A 15,326-nucleotide genomic window follows, 5' to 3' on the forward strand; every position below is an offset into this window, starting at 1 on the left:
ACTGGCCAGAGTGGTAGGCACTGAAGGTAGGGGGTAAGGGGCTGTGGCGATTTCTTAATAAAACAACAATGAGGTTTCTGGCATCACTGGATCTTTCTTGAAAGATTTCTCTCTAGCGTGCTGTGCTGTTTGATACCATTGGACCCATGGGAGAACTTCGTCCAGAATTGGGGTCAATCATCTCAAACCCTGCTGCTGCCTTATCAACTCAGTTTCTGGAATGTTCTAAATCCTTCACTGTCATGTCAGCGATCTTCATGGCATGGTCACCAGGAGTACGTCCCATCTCAAGAAACCACTCTTGTGCCTCCGTTCAGGTTTCACCATGGATTGCCGCCCATCGGTCCCATCTTCAGGCTCCACTCCTGATTCCAGCTCTCCTGTTCTTTGCTCCCCAACTGCAACGACTTCCTCCCTGGAAGCCTTGAACTGTCAGTTTGTAAGAAACACAGTGTCCATGAAGCACACAATACAGCTAGGTATGCCTAATCACCCTGTACCTGCTAGTCAGACATGCAAATGTCACTCTTCCCAGGCATTTGCTTTGGATTCTTCTAAAAACATTGTTCACTCAAGAAAGAACAAACATTACAGATAAATCTGAGGTCATTCCCATTCTCTTCTCTCCTTCCCTGGAGATAAGCTCTACCATCCTTTTGCTCTGTGGCCCTTCTAATTATTTTTTAAAAGATTTTATTTATTTATTTGACAGACAGAGATCACAAGTAGGCAGAGAGGCAGGCAGAGAGAGAGGAAGGGAAGCAGGCTCCTTGCTGAGCAGAGAGCCCGATGTGGGGCTTGATCCCAGGACCCTGGGATCATGACCTGAGCTGAAGGCAGAGACTTTAACCCACTGAGCCACCCAGGCGCCCCGTCATATATAGAGACCCAAAAATATTATGTAGGGATTTTAAATTGTTTATACACATGGTATAATAACATACATATCCCTTCATAACTTTCTTTTATTTCATTCAATATTCATATTATGTTTGGGAAATTCAACCATAATTATCCATATATATTAGTATGTATTGTATTTATCTTGATGTCTATATAGTATGTCCGTATATGACTATGTCATTAATTATTCCCCCATTTTGGGGGGCTTCAGCTATTCCAAACAACACAGTAACGGGCATCTACTGTGTGATCAAATCTGTATAGGGTACCAGCCCAAGACTTTTTTATTTCTTTATTCTTAGTAATCTCTATACCCAAACTCACAACCCCGAGATCACGAGCTGCACACACTTCCAACTGAGCCCTCCAGGGACCCCACCCAACATTTTTTTGAGGGTAGTACACTCAGAAGTAGACTCCTAGGTTGTAGGACATACAGGTTTCTAACAGACATTGCCAAGTCGCTTCCTAAGTATATGTTTTAAACTCTACATCTCCCCATACTTGCTATTGCCAGACTTTCAAATGCCTGCCCATCTATGGCCATTACTGTCTTATTCTCTACTTGGTATTTTCCGGATTACCTAGGAGGATAGACATTGGCTATTCAAGTTTCTCCTTTGGGGAATGAAATTGGTTTGTCTACTTATTTTAAAATTTTATTTATTTATTTTATTTTTTATTTTTGGAAAGAGAGAGGTGGGGGAGGGCAGTGGGAGAGGGAGAAACTTAAGCAGGCTCCACGCATAGCAAGGAGCCCAAGGCAGGGCTCAGTCTCACGACTTTCACACCAGGACCCGAGCCAAAATCAAGAGTCAGATGCTTAACCAACTGAGCCACCCAGGGGCCCCTGAAATTGCTTTTTATAATCTATGTCTTTTTTCCTATGTGTTGGTAGAGTTGTTTTTTTTTTTTTCTTTTTTAACTATTTTGTGGGAGTTGTTTATACATTTCGGGTAGAAATCCCTTGTCAGTTACATGTGTTCTAAATATCTTCTCCCGTCTGTGGTTTGTCTTTTAACACTAGTCACAGTGTCTTTAATTTTTCTTCTAATTATGAACATGTTCAATCCACCACACAAGTTGAGAAAACTGTAAAATGAAACCATATTATCCATCACCCAGACTCTAGTGTTAAAAGGTTTTGTCTCACGTGCTTTACCTCTTTTCTTTTTCTTACGTTTCTGCTAACATATTTATTATTTTCTTAAAGATTTTATCTTAAGGGGTGCCTGGGTGGCTCAGTCGGTTAACTCTCTGCCTTCGACTTAGGTCATGATCCCAGGGTCCCGGGATCAAGCCCCGAATCCAGCTCCCTGCTTGGCGGGAAGCCTGCTTCTCCCTCTCCCACTCCCCCCGCTTGTGTTCCCTCTCTCACTGTGTCTCTTTTTGTAAAATAAGTAAATAAATAAAATCTTTTTAAAAAAATTTTATCTTTGGGGCGCCTGGGTGGCTCAGTGGGTTAAAGCCTCTGCCTTCGGCTCAGGTCATGATCCCAGGGTTCTGGGATCGAGCCCCGCATCGGGCTCTCTGCTCAGCAGGGAGCCTGCTTCCTCCTCTCTCTCTTCCTGCTTCTCTGCCTACTTGTGATCTCTGTCTGTCAAATAAATAAATAAAATCTTTAAAAAAAAATTTATCTTTAAGTCATCTCCACACCCAACTTGGGGCTCGAACTCACGACCCCGAGATGAAGAGTTCTCCGCTGCTCTGACTGAGCCGGCCAGGCGCCCCACCACTAATGTATTTTCAAGTCAGTCCCAGACTGTAGGTCCTGTCCCTCCCACATATGTCAGTACCATCAGCAGAACAGCAGATGGTTGGTAGTTATCAAGCCACAATGATACCTGTTAACACTTACTCCTCGTATCACTTACTACATAGTGATTGTGGATATGTGGACCTTTTTCACTGGGCTTTAAATTTTTTGCTGCCAGACACAGATGTCCCATTGCCCAGCCTGGCATGACAAGAGCTGTCCTTCTATGTGAGGACAACCTGGGGGTAATTCCGTCTCGGACCCATCAGACTCTCCTTTTCCAAAACGCAGCAGCCTTTCTACACCTGAAGGGACACGTGGGCCACTTGAGTCGCTATTTGTCTGACACTTCTGTTAGAAAGCAGCTATCGGGGGCGCCTGGGGGGCTCAGTCAATGAAGCGTCTGCCTTCGACTCAGGTCATGATCTCGGGGTCCTGGGATTGAATCCCGCATCGGGCTCCCTGCTCAGCATGGAGTCGGCTTCTCCCTCTCCCTCTGCCGCTCCCCCTGCTCATGCTCTCTCTCAAATAAAAATCTTTTTAAAAAAGAGAGAGAGCCATCAACCTCGGAGAGGGGTCTGCCTGCCGCTATTATTTTCCCACGCCTGAGGAGGAGGCCGTTGTGAGCTCACACAGGAAACTCTTCATACGCCTCCAGGAAGAGGGGAGCCAGAGAAGCCCCTGAGACTGCTCACTCCGTGGGGTAGGCTGGGCTGAATCCCTCTGCCATGTTTCCAGAATGATAAAAACAGATGTTTACTGGGGGTGGGGGCGGGGGGAGGTGGGTGGAGAGAAGGGCTTGAGTACAAATACTAGAACAGGGCTTCTCAAACATGTGTGTTCTGTGATTCCCTTGACTCAGCGGAAGTCTATGGAGTTCTCCCCATCCTGCTTAACACGGGAAAAGACCCCAAGTCACAGGAGCGGCCTTGGATAAGACACCAGTGAGGTAATGTCTGGTTTTCGTTAAATCTCCCCAATAGATTACTCACTCTCGTTAGATAAAAGGTAAAGAAACTATCGGGTTATAAACACAAATCCTGCGGAAAACAAGGCCCCTAGCCCCCACCCTGTCCTGCACTGGGGAGCCTTGGGGCTGTCCTAAGACCACAGGGGAACCCTCCTGACCTTTGCAAGCTCCTTTTCCCTGGGACCCAGGCCACCAAGGAGAAAGGGTATGCTCGTTCCCCACATGGTCTCCTCTCAGTACAGGGGAAATGCTAGCCTGAGGGGCCAGAATCAGGCCCCAAAGCGGACAGACAACAACTCTTACCCTCTGGGCCTTCGATCCGGTGTCTGGCAGCAATTCCTCCCACCTAAAAAGTACTTTGCAGATTTTTAATTTTTTTTTTAAGATTTTATTTTTTTGAGAAGGAGGAGCACAAGCAGGGGGAGCCGCAGGAGAGGGAGAAGCAGGCTCCCCACTGAGCAGGGAGCCCGATGTGGGACTCGATCCCCAGACCCCGAGATCATGACCTGAGCTGGAGGCAGATGCTTCACCGACTGAGCCCCCAGACGCCCCTCTTTTTTCTCCCCTATGGAGCTCATATTAATCTGGTCCCAGCAGTGGGTCCAAGCCTGCATCCGCCGGCAGGACCGTTCATCCCGTCCACAGCTGCCCAGGGCTGGCCTGGCCCGAGCTTCTGTTCTGCGGAGAGTCTAACCAAGTGCCAGGGCAACCGATGACTTCCCCAAGGGTCCTCGCTCGCCGCCAAGTCCACCCACACGCTCTCTGACCCTCTGCGGTGGGGTCTTCGAAATGTCATTTCACAATGTCCTGGCCGACCTCCCCAGGACCTCGGGGTTGCGGCCTGTGATCCCATTAGCATTGGCCCCGCTCCCCTAACAGGGCTCCACAGCAGACTTCCTCCTCCCCCACATTGTTGCCAGGCCGGCTGGTCTGGAACGCGACAGCAAGCTCCAGACGGTGCCAAGAAGCTTCTCTGGGACGCGCTAAGGCAGCCCATGAGGGTGAGCAAGCAGCGGGCTGATGCTTAGGCCTCCCCACCCCCCTACCTCCTCCCCCTCCCCCTACACAAGCTGGCTGTGTACAGGGCAAGGGGGCCCTGCCACCCCGAGGGGTTGCTCTGGGGAGTGTTCCCTCAACCTCTGTGAGCACCCATTCCCAAGTCCCCTCCCCCACGAGGCTCCACAAGGCTCTCCCTGCTCCTTGGGGGTCCCAGACCCTCCACTGAGGAAATCCCAAGGGGGCAAGAGGCTTTAGTAATCTGCCTAAACAGCAGGGAAATGCAGTGAATCCCCAGGATACTGAGGGCCTGAAGCCTGAGCAGACCAGAGTGCCCACCTCCATCGCCCCTGCTGGGAGCGGGGGTGCTGTGGCCAGGAGCGCGGCAGAGCCGAAAGTCACAGTTAGCTGGGGGTTGCACTGCGCAGGTGACAAGGTGATGGTTTTTTACATCCATTCTTTCCCAATGTCGGCTTGCGACTGCGTCTAGAACACAGTGGATAGTGTTGCTTTCTCTTGCTCTCTCCCACTGAGGCTGGAAGGGAGAACACGATCCCCATTTGCAAAGGAACCAGCCAAGGCTATAACTGTTTAAGGTTAAATAGGCAGAGAAGGGGACCCCAGACTCAGAGCCAGCGCTCCTGGCCACGCACATCCAGCCCCAGGATCCTGGGACGCCTCTCAAGCCCTTCCTCCCACCCATCCTCCTAAACCTCTCCGCTGTACACCATCCTCGCTGCTCCTAGCCCCGTGGCGGGGCACTTGGCATCTGTTAGCCAGCCGGGTCCGCACAAAGCAGGAAGGAAGGTGGCCTATTCTCGCTCTGCGCAGGAGAAACCAGATGCCCGTGGGGGCCGAGTGATTTCCCTAAAGAGCACAGGGGCCGTCCGGCTCCCAGGTCCAATGGGTGGGGGTCCCTCGAAGACACCATGTCCAGCAACCTGTATGTACTCAGCAGGGTGAGTAAGCACCAGACAGCTGGGAAGGAGGGAGGCCGCAGAAGGCTGCTCCGCTGACCCGAGGCTTTCCAGCTCTACCCTGGCAGGAACTCCCTCCTCTGCTTTTCCCAAGACACGAAACAGCCACAGAACAGCCCACCCTCTGGGACGCCTGGGTGGCCCAGTCGGCTAAGCGTCAGCCTCTTGGTTTCGGCTCAGGTCATGACCTCGGGGTTGTGAGACTGAGCCCCGCGTGGGACTCCACACTCAGTGCAGAATCTGCTTGGGATTCTCTCTCCCTCTCCCTCTGCCCTTCCCACTCATGCATTCATGTTCTCGCTCTCCAAAACACACACACAAATCCTAAAGAAAACAAAACCTCAAACGGTCTGGCCTCTGCCAGACTCTGAGCGACCAGCCCCTCAGAAAGCAGTACCAGGTCTGCAGACCTAACGCAGGGCTCCCGTAGCCCCAGCCCAAGGTCTGACTTTGGTCCCTGGGGTACACACTTCTGCGTCAGGGCCTAGAAGCAACGCGCTCCCCACAAAAGCTGGAAATGGGACACGCAGCTTCTCTGCTGACGAGCTGAGGTGTAATCAAACAGGGAGGACTTCCCAGAAGGTCCTGGTGAATCAGCTGCTCAGGCTGGGAAAAATCCAGAACATGCTCCCACAAAGGGCAGCGAGTTGCACACTGAGATCTAATATGAGCCATCTGGTCCGGAGGGACAGGGGCCTGGAAACCACCCCAAGAGCAAACTTCTCTGGGGGAAATGATGAGGCAACTCTGCCCGGAGACAGAACCCTTCCCTCAAGCCCTCTACTGTGGGCCCTGCTGGAGCTCTTCTGGGGAGGAGGCCAGAGTTGGGGAAATCCCGCTACAGAGGACCCGCAGATTCAAAGCCCTAAGCTGTCTGGTCCCAGGCTTGGCCAGGACATGGGTGCGCACGGGCTGGGGGGTGGGGTGGGGGTATGGAGGAACTGGTCACACCAGACACATGCGCCAGGCAAGATGGGACAGGATGGTGGGCCCTGATGGGGACGGCTCAGCCTTGGTCCTGGAGAACTTTCTTCTGTGTGTTCCCCTCTCATCCACAGTCCCTGCTGCCCTGTAAGGAAGCAGAAAGCCAACCGATTACCAGGTCTAATTATCTCCCTTCTGCCTCCTTCTGGCAGCCGCCACCAAGGTTCTTGCCAAAACTTTGCTTCACCAACACCCTTGATCCAAAAGGTCCCAAGTCGGCGAGACAAGGCTCTGCAGGCTCAGGCCAGCTGCAAGATTTCCCTGACGCGGGAGAGACCACAGGGGCTCATTTCTTGGCCCCTGCATCCAGCCCCAGGAGAGGTGAAGGCACTGGCCCCCTGGAACTGCAGGGGGCGGGGGGATGACACAGCAGCAATGATGGTCAGGAAGGGAGGAGGCATTCAGAGGCCTGTTTCTGCTTGCAGTGGTCAGGGCCTGCCGAGGGCTGCGCCCAGGCCTCGGGGCCCCAGACGGCTGGGAGATGGGCCAGTGTTCTCCAGGGGACGCTGGGAAGCTCTCTGGGAGCTGTACCATGGCATGGCCACATTTTCTTGCCCTTCCAAAGCAGCTGTCCCACCTCTGCCGTCAGTCTCTTCTTGCCCAGCTCAGGTGACCGCTCACCCCTGAAGGAGGCCCCGCACCCTGCTCCAAGTCGCCCTCCAAATGACATGTCTGCGGGGGTCGGCCTCCAACCCCAGCGGCATTGGGGGCCATGTGGTGGCAGGTGAGAGCAGGGAGTGGGGGAGAAGGTGGCCATCCCCTTAGCCCCCAGCCCTGCAGCCCAGGGGACCCAGACCCTGTGCCCATCACAGGGCAGTTCTGAAACCAGAGAAGCAGCAGGAGTGACTTGGGGCCACTGCTCAGAGAACAGCAGGTACTGCGTGCTCGGGTACAGAGGGCTCTGCGGACCTGCCTGTTCTGTGCAGGCCCTGCATGGAGGGACAGAGGCCCAGCAGCAGCCTGGGAGGCCCGCCATCAAACCCCGATGGGAGGAGGGAGTCTACATCTGGGACGTGCTGGTGATTTGCCCCTGGAAGAAAGGTGTAGAAGCCAAGACGGACATGTTTCCCAGCCCTGACCCCCTGCGTACAAAAACTTAGCCATGCCGTGTCGACACATGGGCCTGAGAGGTCTCTGGGGATACAGAAATCTTCCTACTAACTGTGGTGGGTGGTAGTTTCTCCAGAGATCATCACGCTGGTCATGAAGGTCAGCGCCTGCTGCCCAGCCCCTGCATCCTGGAGACAGACCACAGAGGCCAGCAAAGCTTAGCAGGAGCCTGAGCAACCTGATGCCCCGCCTTGCACCTGATCACAAGCAGGGACATGCTACACTCACCTTTGCACACTTCATCCCTTTCCTCTTTGGCCGGGATTGGAAGGCTGGGTGGGGTGGGAAGGAGGGGAGAGTGTGCCGAAGTGAGAGCAGGGGGCTGAGGGACACGGCTCCCAGATCTGCACCAGGAAGGGGACAGGGCAGGCACTTCTCCTGGGCCTGAGCTTATCTTCTCCGTCTGTCTCTCTGGAGCTCTGCCCTCGGGGGGGGGGGGTGTCTCTTTCCTCTCCCTCACTGCGGTGAAGGCTGGGGTTATCTGTGCCCTGCTTCCTGCAGCCCCATGCGAAGATCCTCTAAAACAAGACACAGTCAAGAAGGGGTGGGATGGAACAGGAGCATGTTGCCCGCCGTGACGCCAGTGGTCACTGCCCCCTTCAGCACACTCTCTCCCAAGTGGCCATTCCGGGTGACTCTGCTGCTAAGCTCACTAAACTCCAGGTATCCTGACCTCCCCCTGGGGAAGGGCTGCACTTGCTCCCCAAAAGCTCATCTCTGTGCCTTTGCTCACACCCTCTACATCCAAAAGCCTGGCCCTTCCATCTATCATCATCTGACCTTTGTCCTTGAACTCGAGCACCCCTGTCAGCTTTTTCAGAATCCCAGCCGCAGTGAACCTATGCCTTGCCCGCTCAGCACGATTGTGTCACTGGATTGTACACAGCCCTCGTTATAGCCAGCCCTGAGTCCAGACGCTGCCGTTTCCATGCTGGGCTCCTTCCTCACAAAATGCCAGTGAGTAGCAGTAGGCACTCAGGAGTGTGGACTGACGGGACTGAAGGACTGAGGACAGACAGACGTAACAGCTGGGATCAGTCAGGAGGCCGCGGCCACCGTTTCCCAGGCCACCCAGACAGTCTCCGAGGCACAGCTCGCTACCGAGTGGAGATGTCATCTGATTTATTAATTAATGCAAACACAGTTCATCCAAATGCTCCAGGGCATGGTTAGACCAAAAAAAAAAAAAAAAAACCAGAACATTTTAAAAATGATAAAAATAACATTTACCAGCCTAGAAATAACTCCCCGTCCTTTCTTTCCAGCGCTGGTCCCCGTCCTGGCCTCTGGGGGGGGGGGCCCTCCACCCCCACCAGCTGGTCGTCCCCTTTATCCACCGCCCTTCTTTGGTGATTAACAGAACTCCTGCCAGTGCTTGCTAACTGGGTTAACGTGGTAGTTCTCCCGGCAGCCCAGCCCACCACACTGGCCGTTTTCCCAATACCTGCCTCTCATCTGTTCCAGGCTCCCGAATTTGCAACAACAACCTCCATTGTCCCCCACATCTGGGACTTCGGGGTTTCAAGTGAATCTCCCTAAGGCAGAGAACAGAAGATGCTGCTATTTCTGTTTGTTTCACGGACAATGGGGCCATTCTCTGGGCCTTGGGCAGTGCAGGGGAACCTGAGCAGTGATGGGACTCGGGCCAGCGAGGGGAGCACACAGGGCTAAAATTCTGACCTTTTCTTCCCAGCTACTTGGGTTTGCATTTCATTCCAGTCGATTTCAGATGCAACTGACCAGCCAGGAGCCTGGAGATCTTGAGGACCCACCTTTGGCCTCCCTCTCTAGAGCAGCCAGCACAGGGGGCTTAGGCACGTCTGACACCGCCTGACCCAGCTTCCCCCAGAGAATTTAACATTGAGGGTGTTCTTCCCCAACCCCAGGGCTCAGCCATTGCCTCTCAACACCCAGGGTTGGGGGGAAGGCTTTTCTACCCTGTTGTTTGTGAGGTGTTTTCATTCTGCTTAAATCAGTTTCACGTTAAAGAGCACTTGGCTGGCTGCTCTTGATCTCAGGGTAGCAAGTTCAAGCCCCACGTTGGGCGTGGAGCCTACTTAGAGAAAGAGATCATTACCTACCCAATGGAAGGGCAGTGTCAGCGTTCTTGGACTGGGATGCACCTGGGACACCCAGAGCTGACCCGGGGGCACCTTAACCCTTAACTGTAACTGGGTTACAGTTCTCACACCGTCTGTAGTCTCTGAACCCCCTTCAGCCCGGCTCCCGGGAAGAAGCTTCATCCCTCAGAGAACCTCTCTACCTTTGCCACTCCCAGCCTGCAGGTCATTCTGCTGTCCCCTGGCCGCTCCCAGGACTTCGGACTACAGGTTCAGAGAGTTCAGAAGGTGGGCCCCTGGGGCAGCCCCGGGCTCCTCCCACGGACACTCCCAGGGAGTCTTGGCATTTTATACAGTCACACCTTCTATTGTTCTGTCTGGACCTCTGAGCCGGCCCTGGCCCCACCCCGAAGGGAGGGAGCGCCTAGACCTGCCCAGCTCCACAGGGCGCCTCATGGTCCCCACTGCAGGGGCTCCAGGAGAGCCTTCAGCTCTGAGGACTCGCCCACTCGCCTCATCCCGTCCGCTTTGCTCTCGCACTCAGCTCTGGGCTCACTGCAGCACTGGAGAGGTGCTCCGTGTCCTTAACAGATTCAGCTGGGTTGGAAGTTCCTGGCGAGCACTTCCGTGCCCAGTTTGTCTCCCCAAAGGAAGTGTCGATTGAGCAACAGGCACCCAGAGGCACCCGCCACTCCCCCGCAATGCTGGGAGCCCGGCTGGCTCCCCGAGGGTGGGAGGGCCCTTCCTGCAGGGACGTCTCCCCGTGACTGTCTGCACACCACTGCCCCCCACTGGACACTGAGGGACGCGGCCGCCCTCGGGGCTCCTTCCTTCCTCGCTCTGTTCGCGGCTCCCGGCCTAACCCACTGCGTTTCTCAGCAGCCTCCTCTCCCCTGATCAGTTTCTCACCCAGACATGTTGCTGAGACTTCGCGTCCCCCAAGAAGGTACGAGTGAACAAGGCTGCTTGAGTCCTGGCACACTGCAGGTCCCGTGAATACTGCCTGAAAACCAAGGTGACCCCGAGTCACTGGCAAGCCAACCACACCGTAGCCTGTTACTGAGATGATCAACCCTTTTCCTTTGGGGAAAGATCAAGGGAAGGGAAAGCCCACACATGCACCCTGGGCCAGACTGCTCTCTCCTTCCCCATGACACTCTTCCTCTCTTTGATTACAGGGATTCCTTAATTTGCCTTACTATTTCTGCCCTGACCCCGTTAGCTTGTAAGTACTTTGTCCAGACCAATGACTGACTCATCTGTAAAGCACAGGTCCTCAACTCCAGGTAACAGGACAGGAGTGACTTAATTTGCCAAAAGCGATGGTAAAATAAACAAAAAAGAAGGTATCACACATATGGCCTATCCATTGCTTCGGTTTGCCGAGAAGTTAGGCTCATGTCCACAGATGGAACTGGGGTTAGCCCAGGGCCTGGCAGGCATTGGGTCACAGGAATCTGGCTTAGGGAGGAAGGTGACACTCAACAGAAATCTGGGAGTGGCACAGCATGGCCCTGGAATGAACTGGGGGTTGGGAGGTGAGCTTGAAGCCTAGCTCCTTGGGACCGCTGCTGGAGGAGCTGGGGAGCCCTGGGGGCCAGAACAGAGCCAGAGCAGTAAAGCCACATGGGGAGAGGGAGGACAAGGGAGAATGAGATCAGACAAGCCAGGGCCCTGGGCAGTTTTCAGGACGATGGGGTGGCCAGTGGCCTCAAGGTGAGTAATGTAGTAAGTAATGTAGTCACTGCAGGTGAGTAATGTAGTCAAGAAAGGCTTGAGAGTCTGCGGGACGGGCGACATGAAGGTCGATGGGGACCATCTCAGGCTGCCAGGGGGCCAAGCTCCGCTGCCAATGAGATCGATGGGAGATGGGGGCTCCCCCTCCCAGGACAGGAGAGCAACTGGGGAGGCAACCAGAAGCAGGCCAAAGGACAAAGGCTTTTGGTTTTGACCTTGCACCCGAGCTTGGCTCCACCAACCCTGCTCCCCTACTTCCACCAATTACAATTTCTAAAAACCAAAACGAATCATATCAACTTCCTGTTGTGATTAACACATCCGCTGGCCTGCCACTTGATGGCCAATGAAGAGCAAAGTTCTGTGCCAATCTGGAGGGTATAATTTATTCTCCGATTTCTTTTCTTTTAAAAGATTTTATTTTTTAAGTCCTCTCTGCACCCAGACCCTGGATCGAGAGTCGCAAGCTCGACGGACTAAGCCAGCCAGGCACCCCTCAGACTCAGTGTCTTTGTCACCTAGAAGGGAGGGTTGCACAGATCCATGACCCCTTGTCCAGAATCCTTGGCGGCCACGTGTTTTGGGGAAGTCACAGCTTGCTGGAGTCCACAAAGGGAGGACGGCCATGTGGTACCCCAAGCTCCAGCCTGTCTTCAAACACACCAGGTGGGACAGAGACTCCACCGTCCGAGAGGTCAGGCCGTCTTCTACCAACGCAGTTACTAAGATACTTTGGTTTTTGTGAGCTTCTCCGATGTTCAGAATTGTGCTAAGGGTTTGAGAACCACCCTCTCAGGGTCGTTCTAACACCTAAACAAGACACGTGTGTGTGAAAAGGAGGCCAAGTGCAATGTAGAAAGGGTGCTCTCAGGGAGCCTTTCTGAAGCCATTCCTCTACAGCTGGAAAAATAACCTGCTTTAGAGAATGCATGGAGCATAGCTGGGGACCCTGGAATGTTCCAGCACAGATCCCCTAACCTCTTGCTCATCCTGGGCTGTCTGTCTTCAGGCGCCAAAGCTGGCTGAGCACAAGGGTGCAGGAACCCCCTCACCACGACAATCCCTGCTTGTGAAGCTGTGGTCTCTAGGAGGCAGGGCGAAGTCAGCCCTGCTCTTGCCCCGGGGAGGCACGTGACATAGGGATGTTACTCACTAGGACAGAAGGCAAAGGTGGCACCGTCTCATGTCCTACAGGCAAAAACCCCTCCTCCCAGAGGGTCTTTGGTCCATACTCTGCCCTCCATCCCCTCACTGCTGTCCTGCGTGGCTCCTCCACCCCATTCTCAGTAACTGGCTCTCAGTCCTCTTCTTCACCCTCTCCTCTGCCTGAATCGTAGATGATGTTGACAAAGAGCGGACAAAGTCAGCCTCCCCAGGAGCTACTGCTCCTCTCAAATCAGCTCTTTTTTTCTGGTTTATAAGCCTCAGACGCCCTCGACACCTGCTCCCTTCACCTCTCTCTTTTGACCCAATTAAAGACCCACCTATTTAGCCGAGCTCCTGTGATGTATCCCTTCCCACGCTCTTGCCAGTACCTTCAACATTTCTGTCCCCTTGTCCTTCTGTTGCATCCACCCTACAAATCCCTACTACCTGTCTTTCACACTGCAAGACCCAGGCTTTTGGATGGTGCTGGACATGGACCCCAAAACACACAGATTAGGGCTCTTCCAGGAGTAGGATCTCTAACTTCAACTGGGCCTTTGGCTCTGTTTGACATGCTATCTGAGTTTCCGGTCTGCTTCCTTCGTCATTTCTCACTCCGGCTTTTCCACATCCTCTCCTCAAGGCTCCGAATCCCGTTTGCCCTCCTACAGACATCTTCACCTCCACATCACTCCCCTTTTCCTCCTTCCCCACCACCTCCAAGGCAGCCAGGAACCTCCTCCCATTCACACATCTGTGCCTTTGGTCATCCCCTTTATGTTCTCCCTGAGATCTTGCTTTCCCCTTTCCTTCTAGTTTTAATCCCTCCAGCTCTTATGATTCCTTCTCTGAAAGTTACCAACAGGCACAAACTCTTTCCATGTTAAAAAATAACTCTCTTTCTCGGTGCCTGGGTGGCTCAGTCGGGTAAGCATCTGACTTTTGATCTCAGTTCAGGTCTCAACCTCAGGCTTGTGAGTTCAAGCCCCTTGCTGGGCTCTACACTGGCCGGGGAGCCTACAGAAAAAAAAAAGAAAAAGAATACTCATGCTTCACCATTGTCTTCAGGCCGTGTTCTGATCTCTTGTTTCCGGCTGAGCTCTATCAAGAAGAGTATAAAGCAACTGGCTCTGCTTTTCTGCCCCTCCTGCTTCTTTTCGTCAGTTCTACCCAGATCCCAGTCCAACTGTGGGGCTCTTCTGGCCCAGGTCACCAACGACCACAATCTACTGACTCCTTTCAGTTCTTTGTAATTGTGTACCCATCTCTCTGCCCCCTGAGATCACTGACAGTTCCTCCTTGGAACCTGCTCCTCCCCTCTCATCGCAGACCCTCCTGCCTTCCTTTTATCCCTCTGATAACTTCTGTCTGCCTCTCTCTCACCCTTGTTCGTGTGGCTGTTCCCGGGGCTTGTGTTAGTCTCCTCCTCCCTGGAGGAAGGCTCCATGATGCCCTCCCTATCTGCTGATGACTCCTATGTCTGACCACTGCTGGAGTTTCCCATAGAGACAGACGGCTCCACCCGCACAGTCTTCCCCAGCCTCCCTCGAGGCTGTTCCCTTTTCTTTGCCCTGTGCCCCCATCAGTGGCACCACAAACTGCCACCAGGCTTGGGCATCCCTATACTTTCTCCTACGTACCCCACGGGACTCACCAGTTCCATCCCTAATCTGTAAGCTCCTCTCCAGTCCCAGGTGAGTGCCCTAACTCAGATCCACGATTCCTATGCCTGTAACTAGGCACCAGCACATTAAGGGGCCTCCCCTACCTTTGGGTTTGCACTATTTCCCTTCAGTCCCGTAAAAGGCAGTGGACAGGACTCTAGAGTTGCAGAAAGCAGATGCGTGATCATCCAGGGTCAGGGGTGGGCAGGGGGCGATTAAATATAAAGTAGCATAAGGGAACTTTTTGGCATTGGGCATACTGGTATGTGACTGCTGGGTCTACACACATGCTTGTCAAAATGCATCAGGCTGTACATTTAAAACCAGTGTGTTTCATTGTACGTAAAATATACCTAAATAAAGGTGATTAAAGCCAGATACCCTTCCATGTCACCGCAGTGCCTGGAGAGCCAAGTTAAATTTTCTGACCCCTGCACAGGTAATTATGGGACCTCTTCCCCATGCCCTAAACACCCGCCCACAGTGTACCCCTGAGACCTGGAAGGGGCCTCTCCGTCCCCGCCCTTCCGCGGAACATCCGCTGCGACCCTCGACACTAGGCTTGCGCCCCCGGACCCAAAGGCTTCCCATGGGGTCCCGCGAACCGACATAAATGCCCATCGCACACACTTTCCGGTGGCGTCCTTGCGTTTCTGTCCCCTCCGCCCCGCTTTGGTAGGCTGCGGGCGTGTTAGCTGGAAGCTCCCGGCTCCAGGGTTGCGTCTCCAGCACCTTTCACCCAGCTGCTGCGTCCTGGGACTCAGGCCTTGCATTAGTCTCTCTGGGAGGACCCCCGGGCCAACAGCGTCGACTCGCTCCTCCAGTCCTGAAGGGGGCACTGTGGCAATATCGCACCTGTCTCCCTGCTCTTGACTTCTCCCTGCGAGCAACCAGAGCCGCTCGCTCGGGGCTCCGCCCCTTCTTGCAGCATCTCTCCTTCCCATTGGGCGAGGGCGGACCGGGCCGTCCAATGGGACGAGGCGTTGGTGCGAGGCGGTGCCGCCATCTTTGGGCCCCTAGGCC

At 53.9% G+C, this 15,326-nt stretch overlaps 1 long non-coding RNA gene across 2 annotated transcripts; it reads right to left on the bottom strand.

The window, feature by feature from the left end:
* Positions 1–6,534: 6,534 nt before the first annotated feature.
* Positions 6,535–7,984, bottom strand: LOC116855743. 2 transcript variants are annotated; one of them, XR_004380425.1, is made up of 3 exons: positions 7,925–7,984; positions 7,749–7,824; positions 6,535–6,671 (listed from the first exon to the last, which is right to left on the bottom strand). It is a non-coding gene; the product is annotated as an uncharacterized LOC116855743 (long non-coding RNA). The 2 variants fall into 2 exon arrangements; XR_004380426.1 differs by having other exon boundaries at positions 7,677–7,824.
* Positions 7,985–15,326: the final 7,342 nt, after the last annotated feature.

The sequence above is a fragment of the Lontra canadensis genome, unplaced genomic scaffold (assembly GCF_010015895.1).
Source record: "Lontra canadensis isolate GAN:19392208 unplaced genomic scaffold, GSC_riverotter_1.0 scaffold106, whole genome shotgun sequence".
Lineage (NCBI taxonomy): Eukaryota > Metazoa > Chordata > Mammalia > Carnivora > Mustelidae > Lontra > Lontra canadensis.